The sequence below is a fragment of the Theropithecus gelada genome, chromosome 1, assembly GCF_003255815.1.
Source record: "Theropithecus gelada isolate Dixy chromosome 1, Tgel_1.0, whole genome shotgun sequence".
Lineage (NCBI taxonomy): Eukaryota > Metazoa > Chordata > Mammalia > Primates > Cercopithecidae > Theropithecus > Theropithecus gelada.
The window spans coordinates 185,494,826-185,504,935 of record NC_037668.1 but is presented as its reverse complement, the minus strand read 5'-3'; the positions used below and the strand labels follow the sequence as shown (position 1 = coordinate 185,504,935).

The following is a 10,110-nucleotide window of genomic DNA, read 5'->3' as shown; positions in this document are numbered from 1 at the left end:
CGCCTCCCAGGTTCACGCCATTCTCCTGCCTCAGCCTCCGAGTAGCTGGGACTACAGGCGCCCGCCACCACGCCCGGCTAGTTTTTTGTATTTTTAGTAGAGACGGGGTTTCACCATGTTAGCCAGGATGGTCTCGATCTCCTGACCTCATGATCCACCCGCCTCGGCCTCCCAAAGTGCTGGGATTACAGGCTTGAGCCACCGCGCCCGGCCAGGTTTTCAGTTTTTGAGTAGAGCCCAGAGCAGGAAGACTCTGCAGCAAGTCCAGGCTTTGCTGCAATCAACCCTGCCACCTGGGCCACATAATCCACCAGATCTCATGTTACTGGAAGTATCATAGGTAAGGGAACACGCAGTAAGAAGTTTATGGCAAGCTCCAGAAAGAATCATCCCAGTGCAGACCTCTGAGATTCTGGAGTAAGTTCATGCCAACCACATCAGAAACGATGTGCCCTTTGAGAAGCAGCTCTTGGTGTGTTACTAGCAGGGATAGAGCACTTGATCATGAAACACCAAGTGACTATGATTCTGGAACTATTAACTATGAGCTGGGCTTGTCACATACACCAAGTCATAAAGTCAGATGGTCTCAGCAAAGCAGCGTAAGTCAACAGTGGTACTCGGGATTGAGCCCAGGCAGGACCTGACGGTATGAGACAGCTGCATGACCAGGTAGCCTGGAGCCCCATGTCACCCACTATAGTTGCACTGAGTTGTAGTTGTGATCATATGGGAGGTCCCACTGAAGTAGTTGAAAGACCTGCCCAAGTTTAGCTTATAAACTGGTGAGTTTTATTTGTGGGTGCTTTAAGGGGTGGCCTTGAAAGACGGTTGAAAAGGGAAAATCTTCCCAATGGGTGGTCCGGAGAGCAGTACACCTGGTCATCCAGTGTGTGTGGAAGAAGGCATTCAAGGTAAGAATACATACAGGTTCCCAGAGAGTGGATCCGATCAGGGGCTTAGAAGAAGAAAAAAGACAAAATAACTGAAGACAAGGAGGTCTGGGGTGAGGGTATGTGGCTGGATATAGACATGGGCACATGCATAAGGATTTTTGGATCACACATTAATACCTGCACTTTCATGGCCCTAATAGTGAATGCCTATCAATTTTGCAACCTAGGCACCTCTGTTGATTCACCCTACTCCTAATCTTGCAAAGAAAAATCACACATTTTCACCAAACCCTGTTGTCTATACATGCCCAGATTCAAGTAAAAGGGACATAGATCCAACCTCTCAACAGGCGGAATAGCAAAGACGTTTGAAATGATCACATAAACACCATGCTTAACATAGATGCTTGGTGGCAAATGTCAATATTTTTCTGGAAATGACATACAAAGAGGCTCCCATTCTATCTCAAAGTGAACAAATGGGCCATGAATGAAAGCATGCTATTCTCCAAACAGAAAAAATTGTGGTGGCTCAAACCCAAGTCATAGTAAAGTCTTCCCCAACTACCACTTTAACTTAGACTAATATTAGATGAATTTGTAGGATTATAGAAAGCATACTTCTCTGCAGTTTCATGGGTTACTATTTAGATTTAAATTTCATAAATGGAGTCAACAATCAGCTGAAAGCATTACTGACTATAAAAGTATTTCAGGCCAGGTACGGTGATTCATGCCTGTAATCCCAGCACTTTGAGAGTCTGAGGTGGGCAGATCACTTGAGGTCAGGAGTTCGAGACCAGCCTGGCCAACATGGTGAAACCCCGCCTCTACTAAAAATACAAAAAAGTAGCCGACATGTTGACGGGCAGCTGTAATCCTAGCTACTCAAGAGGGTGAGGGAGGTGAATCACTTGAACCCAGGAGGTGGAGGTTGCAGTCAGCCGAGATCGTGCCACTGCACTCAAGCCTGAGTGACAGAATGAGACTCCATCTCAAAAATAAATAAATAAATAAATAAATATTTCAGTGTACCCATTTGGAGAATTTTATAGGTGCTATCCTTGATAAGATCAACATTAGATCATCCTGAATTTGACATTTATAATAAACACCCTCAAAATGTGCTTCTTTTTTGTTTTTGTTTTTGAGATGGGGTTTCACTTTGTCACCCAGGCTGGAGTGCAGTGGTGCAATCACAGCTCACTGCAGCCTTGAACTCCTGGGCTGAGGTGATCCACCTCAGTTTCCAGGGTAGCTGGGACTACAGGTGTGTGCCACCACACCCAATTAATTTTTTATATTTTTTTTTTAGAGATTGGGTTTTGTCATATTGCTTGGGCTGGTCTCAAACTCCTGGGCTCAAGCAATCAGCCTGCCTTAGCCTCCCAAAATTCTGGGATTACAGGTGTGAGCTACTGTGCCCGGCCTGTGCTTCTTGATTTAATAAAATTTGGCATTTGTGATCATGAAGTGATCATGTAAAACTTATCTCTACTGCTTCTTTCCATGTTGATGTGGTTTGACTGTGTCCCCACATAAATCTCAACTTGAACTGTATCTCCCAGAATTCCCATGTGTTGTGGGAGGGACCTAGGGGGAGGTAACTGAATCATGGGGGCTGGTCTTTCCTATGCTATTCTCGTGATAGTGAATAAGTCCCACGAGATCTGATGGGTGTATGAGGAGTTTCCACTTTTGCTTCTTCCTCATTTTCTCTTGCCACTGCCATGTAAGAAGTGTCTTTCACCACCCCCACACCCTACCACGATTCTGAGGGCTCCCCAGCCACGTGGAACTGTAAGTTCAATTAAGTAAACCTTTTTCTTCCCAGTCTCAGGTATGTCTTTATCAGCAGTGTGAAAACAGACTCATACAGTAAATTGGTACCAGTAGAATGTGGCATTGCTGAAAAGATACCCCAAAAACTAGAAGCAACTTTGGAACTGGGTAACAGGCAGAGGTTGGAACAGTTTGGAGGGCTCAGAAGACGACGGGAAAATGTGGGAAAGTTTGGAACCTCCTAGAGACTTGGTGAATGACTGACAAAAATGCTGATAGTGATATAGACAATAAAGTCCAGGCTGAGGTGGTCTCAGATGGAGATGAGGAACTTGTTGGGAACTGGAGCAAAGATGACGCTTGTTATGTTTTCTCAAATAGACTGGTGGCTTTTTTGCCTCTGCCCTAGAGATTTGTGGAACTTTGAACTTAAGAGAGACAATTTCAGGTATCTGGTAGAAGAAATTTCTAAGCAGCAAAGCATTCAAGAGGTGACTTGGGTGCTGTTAAAAGCATTCCATTTTAAAAGAGAAACAGAGCATAAAAGTTCAGAAAATTTGCAGCCTGACAAAGCAGTAGAAAAGAAAAACCCCGACGGGCACGGTGGCTCACACCTGTAATCCCAGCACTTTGGGAGGCCGAGGTGGGTGGATCACGAGGTCAGGAGTTTGAGACCAGTCGGACCAACATGGTGAAACCCCTTCTCTACTAAAAATACAAAAATTAGCTGGGCGTGGTGGTGTGCGCCTGTAATCCCATCTACTCAGGAGGCTGAGGCAGTAGAATCGCTTGAACCCGGGAGGCGGAGGTTGCAGTAAGCCGAGATCACAACACTGCACTCCAGCCTGGCTGACAGAGCCAGATTCCGTCTAAAAAAAAAAAAAAAGAATGACGAATGACTGAAACTATAGCCACCTCAGGAAAGCAAAATAATAGTAATAATAGCTAACATTGATTGAGTGGTTACTATGTGCCAGGCACTTTGCTAAGCACCTTCCATGCTTTGTCTCCTTTAACCTTCATAATAACCATATGAGAAGATACATTAGTATTATTACAGAGGAAAAAAGTGAGGCTTAGAGAGGGTAAGTTGACAAGAATTAGTAAGTGGCAGAATTGGAATCAAAATGCTATTTTGGTCTCCCCAAGATGTGAACTGAGGGAGCAAAACAAAATAAGAATGTGAGGGCCTCCAGGGTGGAGGTGAAACGGATCAACAGAATGAGGGTGAGGTACAGAGATAAAGTAGGTGAGATCAAGTAGTTCAGAAAATGAAGCCCACAAGCACTCGATATAAGAACCGTGTATCTCTTCAGAGCAGGGGCAGTTCGTGGGAGGCACTGTGCCAGCCAGGAGGTAGTTAGAATCTACAGGAATGCGAGGTCATAGAACCAGGATCATACAAAGTCGAGTGCACAGGGCATTACCCTACTGTTTAGCTGTTCCTCCTAGGGTGTCTCAAAAAGAGAAGATACACTAGAAGTTACATTTAGAGGTACCTGGCATTTGGACTTTTAGCTATATCTCAGAGTTCCAAAGAAATAAAGATATGTCTCTTCTCAGGCCCAGCAACTACTGAAATGGTTTTATTTTATAGATCTATATAGTTGACATGTATTAGAAATGACTTTGTATAACCTATACCTTTACTGGCTAAGTTAGCAGAGAGAACATTCAGCTCATTAAATATTCAGCAGTATTTACTTAGTTTGCAAGCTGTTGCGACTTTGCCCTGCAACAAATTAGGTTAGTACTAACCTAACAGCTTATAAAATACTACTTCTATAGTTAGTAACTTACATAGTAATCAAACTCCTTTTAAAACTGTATAGTTTTTGGCAAATTAAATTATGTTTTAAATATCTGCTGAATCCAAAACACCATGCTTACATTTTTTAAAGGTTTTATATGGTAAGTCATCTTAGGGTAGAGAACATCTGAATTGGCCTTTCTATTTTCAGTCCCATAGTGGGGCTTGAGTCACTGCGTTCCAGGCTCATTGAATTAGTGGTAATAGAAAAGGGCACAAAAAGGTTATCAGGAACCAGGGTTATCTGGTATATTTGCTCTGCTCTCCCCGGCACCTCTCAGTGGTTGCTCCTGCCTGACCATGCTCCTCTTTTCCACCTGTGTTGTTTTTCACCCCAGCATACTGTTGGAAGGGGTGTTCAGAAGGCATTTGACTGAAGGGTACTTGGAAAGACCAAACCCAAACCACAGTAGTGACCAGATACTTAGTGGCAGCCCCAGCTGCAGGTATGGCAAGAAGTGGCCAAGGAGGGGGAATCTCCATGACCACAGAGGATGCAGTGGGCATCAGGGACCTGGCATTTGCTGTCAGAACAATCCAGCCAGGGTAACAGGTGGTGTTGCAGGAGGTGGGTGGAGTACACAGCAGGGATTTGGGGAACAGGAGATCCATGGAGATCCAGACATGCTGACAGCTCTCAGTATAGGGTTATCTGGCAGCTCAGAGCAGTTGCTTTGCCTGGAGAGGTTGGGTACTCAGCCTGGCTGAGGCTTGTCTGGGAGAACTTTCTGTGTCATTGTTGATCCTGATTGTGAGGAGCTGTAGGTGCCCCTACAGCTCAGTGGGAAGATAAAAGCCCAACAAGTTGGTCTGGAAAATTGAAGACCGGCAAGTGGGTATGGTCATAATAATTTTAATTTTTTTTTTTTTTAATTAGAGTTCTGGCCAGGCCCAGTGGCTCACACCTGTAATCCCAGCACTTTGGGAGGTCGAGGTTGGCAGATCATCAGAGGTCAGGAGTTCGAGACCAGCCTGGCCAATGTGGTAAAACCCCGTCTCTACTAATAATACAAAAATTAGCCAGACATGGTGGCGAGCACCTGTGATCCCAGCTGCTCGGGAGGCTGAGGCAGGAGAATCACTTGAACCGGGGATGCCGAGGTTGCAGTGAGCTGAGATTGCATCGCTGCACTCCAGCCTGGGCGAGAAGAGTGAAACTCCATCTCAAAAAAAAAAAAAAAAAATTAGAGTTCTCTTTTCATTTTTGGCCTTCCTAGACTGTGCAGGTGTCAGCAGGAAGACCAGCCATCCGCTTTGGCTACGGCAGCGAGGCTTTCTGGTCAGTCTAGAAATCAGTAGGTATGGAGATTGGCTTGCAAGTACTCATCAGAGCTCCTATTTTCTTTTCAGGAGGCAGCTGTATGGAGGCCAATATGCAGACAAGGGAAGTAACTCAGGCATTTTTGGGGGAGAGGTACAGAAAGAAGAGAAACAAACTGACTGCTGTTCTGAACAAGAACTATGACTATATGTGGTATTCTCTGAATGGTGAGGTCTAGGACACTTGAATAATTTGGCTATACTGTGAATGATGTTACCTAGACAAAATGTTTATCCCAATTAAGTGACAGATGGGGAACTAAGGTATTGAGGGTCTCAGGTATGTCCTGAGGGGTCCCATGAAAGCAAAGATAACAGAAGGTGTATCTCTTATGCCTCTTAGAGCTGTATGAATGCTGTAACTCAGGGATCTATAAAGCCCTAACTCAAGCAGAGGCACAGGTGGAAAAAGGGGCAAATTTGATAACCGAGAGAAGAAAGCCTGGTGATCAAAGCAAGGAGACAAACCTGAGGCTGCCATCAGGTACTGAGTATGAAGTTTGGCTGTCATGGGACACATGGTATTCAGTAGTGGATGGGGTGTGCACAGAGAGGAAGGCTGGACAAATATCTGAATCAGGGCCATGGCCCAGGGCTGATATTTTCTGAAATGCCTAAGGCGTGATGTGTGGGCAGGCCACTATAGTTAGAGTGACACAGACAGAGTGACAGAATAGAACAAACAGCAGAATCAGTTTAGTGTTGAGTGTGTTCATCTGGTTAGACTAATTTCCTAGTCACAAAGATAAAACTGAGAACATGTTTTTCTCCTCTAGCCAAGTGGTCCTTTACAGGCAGATTAAAGACACCAGCTATAGATAAACACGAAAGCAGCTTTACTGCTACTTCCCTTCGTTTTCAGTTCTGGTGGGCAAGTAAGGCGTCTCCCACTCCAAGAGAGAGCAAAGGTTTATAGCTCTTGCTACTCCCAGCAGGGTGCAGGGCATGCTTATGGCAGAGAGGGGACTTGCCATCCCAGCCTCCTGCAGGCCCTAGGATGGCCTGGGTCTAGCCAGAGAAGGGCAAGAGTGAGTCAGCAAGTTATAATGGGTTTAACAGTAACAGCAGGGGTGGAGTTCACGTTCTGTTTCCTCAGGCTTCCAGAAAGAAAACCAGAGATCTCTTATGTAGGACTAAGCAAGTATAATCTTGTCTTACTGAGTATAGCCAAGTATTCACAGTTTGGGTCACCGTACATGGAACTGTTAGCAGTGGAGAATCTGTACGGGTCGGCAGCAATCTCAATTCTTGCCTCCTCTGAAGAAAGAATTCCACTGAGGGGCATAAGGCAGAGGGAGAGACCAAGGCAAGTTTTAGAGCAGGAGTGAAAGTTTATTAAAAATCTTTAGAGTAGGATTGAAAGGAAAAGATACTTGGAAGAGGTCCAAGTGGGCCAGTTGAAGGACAAGTGAGGTTTGACTTAGGGTTTTATATGTTGGCATACTTCTGGGGTCTTCTCCCCTAATTCTTTCCTTGAGGGTGGTTTGTCCATATGTGTGGTGACCTGCTAGCACTTGGGAGGTGAGCATGCACAGTGTGTTTACTGGAGTTGTACTCATGCTCACTTGAAACATTCTTCCCTTTACTGGTGACATGCCACCGGAAGATCATATACCAGTTAAACTCCGCCATTTTGCCTCTTACTGCGCATGTGTGAGTCCCCAAGCCCAACTCCTGGGATCTTATCAGGAAGCTTATCACTAGTTTCAGGTTTCTTCTATCTATAGGGAGACTGCCTTTCCCTGGAGCTGGCTGCAACCAATTATTATTTTAGAGAGACAGTTAACAATGGCCCGACCATTACCTGATGGTCACCTGACTTTCCCCGGTGGGGTGTGCGGGCCCTCTTCTGTCCTGTTTGTGTTTGACTAGCTACCTACTGTAACAGGATGACCATATAATTTATCATTCAAACTACTAGACACTTTTGAGAGTGAAGGGGGGCACTATTAGTTATGTTGGCAAAACAGGTGTGGATGTGGCTATCTCTGGATAATCAATATCTACAGCCACCCAACTCATATATGATAACCCAATCCTTTCCATTTTTTCTAAAAAGCTAGCCATGCTCTTAAATTAAAACACAGCATTTGAGTCTAAAGTAGGATTGCCAGTTAAAATACAAGATGCTCTGTTAAATTTGAATTTCAGATAAATGAATACTTGTAAGTATAAATATGTCCTAAATATTTCATAAGACATACTAAAAATTATCACGGTTTATTTGAAATTCAAATTTAACTGGGCATTTTGTATTCTTATTTGCTGCTGACAACCCTAGTCTAACTATGGTTAGACTAGTTTAACTAGTCTAAAGTTAAACCACTGTGTTGTATTCAATTCTATCATCCTGCTTACGATGTAAGTCTTTTAGGCTCCAAGTGATTTAGGACATAGTCTGGTTAGCAAAAGGAGAAAATTGAGGCATCTGTTCCAATTGGACCAGTCACCTGAGCCACTAAAATCAGTTTTCTTAAATGTCACTGAACTAGGAATAGGCTGGGACTAAGTCCCAGTGCCTGGGGTGAACCAGGCCAGCAGGTGAGTGTCCTCAGCTGTGGGACAAGGAGCTTAGTAGATAAGCATCTTTTCCCTTCTCAATGTCCACCTTTGCTTGATCTCCTAGGCCAGCGGTTCTCACCACTCAATGTTCACCTTTGCTTGACCTCCTAGGCCAGGGGTTCTCACCACTCAATGTCCACCTTTGCTTCATCTCCTAGGCCAGCGGTTCTCCCCACTCAATGTCCACCTTTGCTTGATCTCTTAGGCCAGCGGTTCGCACCCCTGGCTGCATATTAGAATCTCCTGTGGAGCTTGTAAACCCACTGATGTTTGAGCCCCACTCCAGACCAATTAGATTGGGATCTCCAGGGGCAGGCTGTGGCATCCATGGGTTCCAAAAGGTACCCAGGTGATTTTAAGGTTCTAATGAGAATGATTGTCCTATACCCTCACTCTGTTCTCAGTGGCATCAGTTCTTCTTATTTCTTCTCCTTTAAATGCCCTCCTTGTAGTACTGGACATTTTATAGTCCAGAAAATATGACTGGAGCACCTGTTCTGTGTTAAAATGGTGGCACGGATGGGATTTGCCCAGAAGGGTTCCTTGTCCTTCTATGACCTTGTCTTGTGCTGACTCCTGGCTCTCTGCAAGCCTCCCTTCTCCTCCCTCCTGCTTCAGCCTCTCTTCAGCTTTGGCTTTCCTTGTCTCCTCCTTCATTGCTTGTAACACATCAATTTCCATTTTGCAGCTGACTTCCTTTCAGACCCATCCAGTGGCTGTCCTCTTGGCTTGGACTGAAGACCCCCTCTGGAGAACTATCTCTGCAGCCTATACTGATGACACTGGCCACTGTCCAGGGCTCCACCCCAACGAGTCCAAGCCCCAGACATTTAGCTTCAGAGAGAATCCAGATTTTGCATTTCCAGTGCAGGGATTGATGGAGCCTTCAAGGATAGTGTATCAAAGTGCCAATTTCTTTCTAACAAGCTGGGGAGGATACCGCTGACAGCAGCAGAAAGGGGTAGCAGTGGTTTGCTTTCCAAATGGTAATAAGAAGGGCCTGGCAGTGGCACCCTGTCCACGCATCATTAAAAATGGACTCTCCTGCTTCATTTGGAATTCGACCCAATGAACTTGAATAAACTCTGGACAATGACCAGCACAGAGCTCTGAGCAGGATACAGCAAGATTATTTGCTTTACTCATCCACTGAGTACCTACCATATGGCAAATACTATGCTATATGCAGAGTGTACACTGGTGAGTAAAACAGATATGGTCCCTGGAGCCTATGAATCTTACCATCTAGCCACAAATAATAAAAAGTAAGAAGAATCTGAAGGACAACTGGGACAGAAATGATCTTAGCCAAAAGGCCGAGAAGAGATCACAGTGCTTTTTAAAGGTAGCATTTCACCCAGACAATAATCAGTCCCTCTGGCCTTCTTGAGGTGCAGGGCCACACATTCAAATTCTTTAATCAAACAACAGGCTAGTGCAAATGGAGCTATTTCTTAAACCCAGCTGTTTACACAGCAGCTACAAATCTGTTCAGAAAGAATCCCCCACCATCCACAACTGTCTATCGAGCAGATGTGCAAGAGTATTTGTCTCTCACCACCAGGGTTGCAGTCAGGACAAGAGAGCAGGTTTGAACGTCTTCGGCTCCTAGAACTTCACAAGCTGTGTCTTCAGTGCCCAGAGGCGGCTGCAACCTCTTCCCAGTTCTCCTCTCAGAACAATGGCGATTTTTTTTAGAGGCGTAATAAGGAAGGTTTGCATTGAATTATTAAACAATGG

General features: G+C 44.8%; 1 long non-coding RNA gene across 1 annotated transcript; it reads left to right on the top strand.

The window, feature by feature from the left end:
* The first annotated feature begins 2,614 nt into the window (after positions 1-2,614).
* LOC112611039 lies at positions 2,615-9,684 on the top strand. Its single transcript, XR_003116531.1, has 3 exons — positions 2,615-2,696; positions 5,839-5,976; positions 9,059-9,684. It is a non-coding gene; the product is annotated as an uncharacterized LOC112611039 (long non-coding RNA).
* The last annotated feature ends 426 nt before the right edge of the window (positions 9,685-10,110 follow it).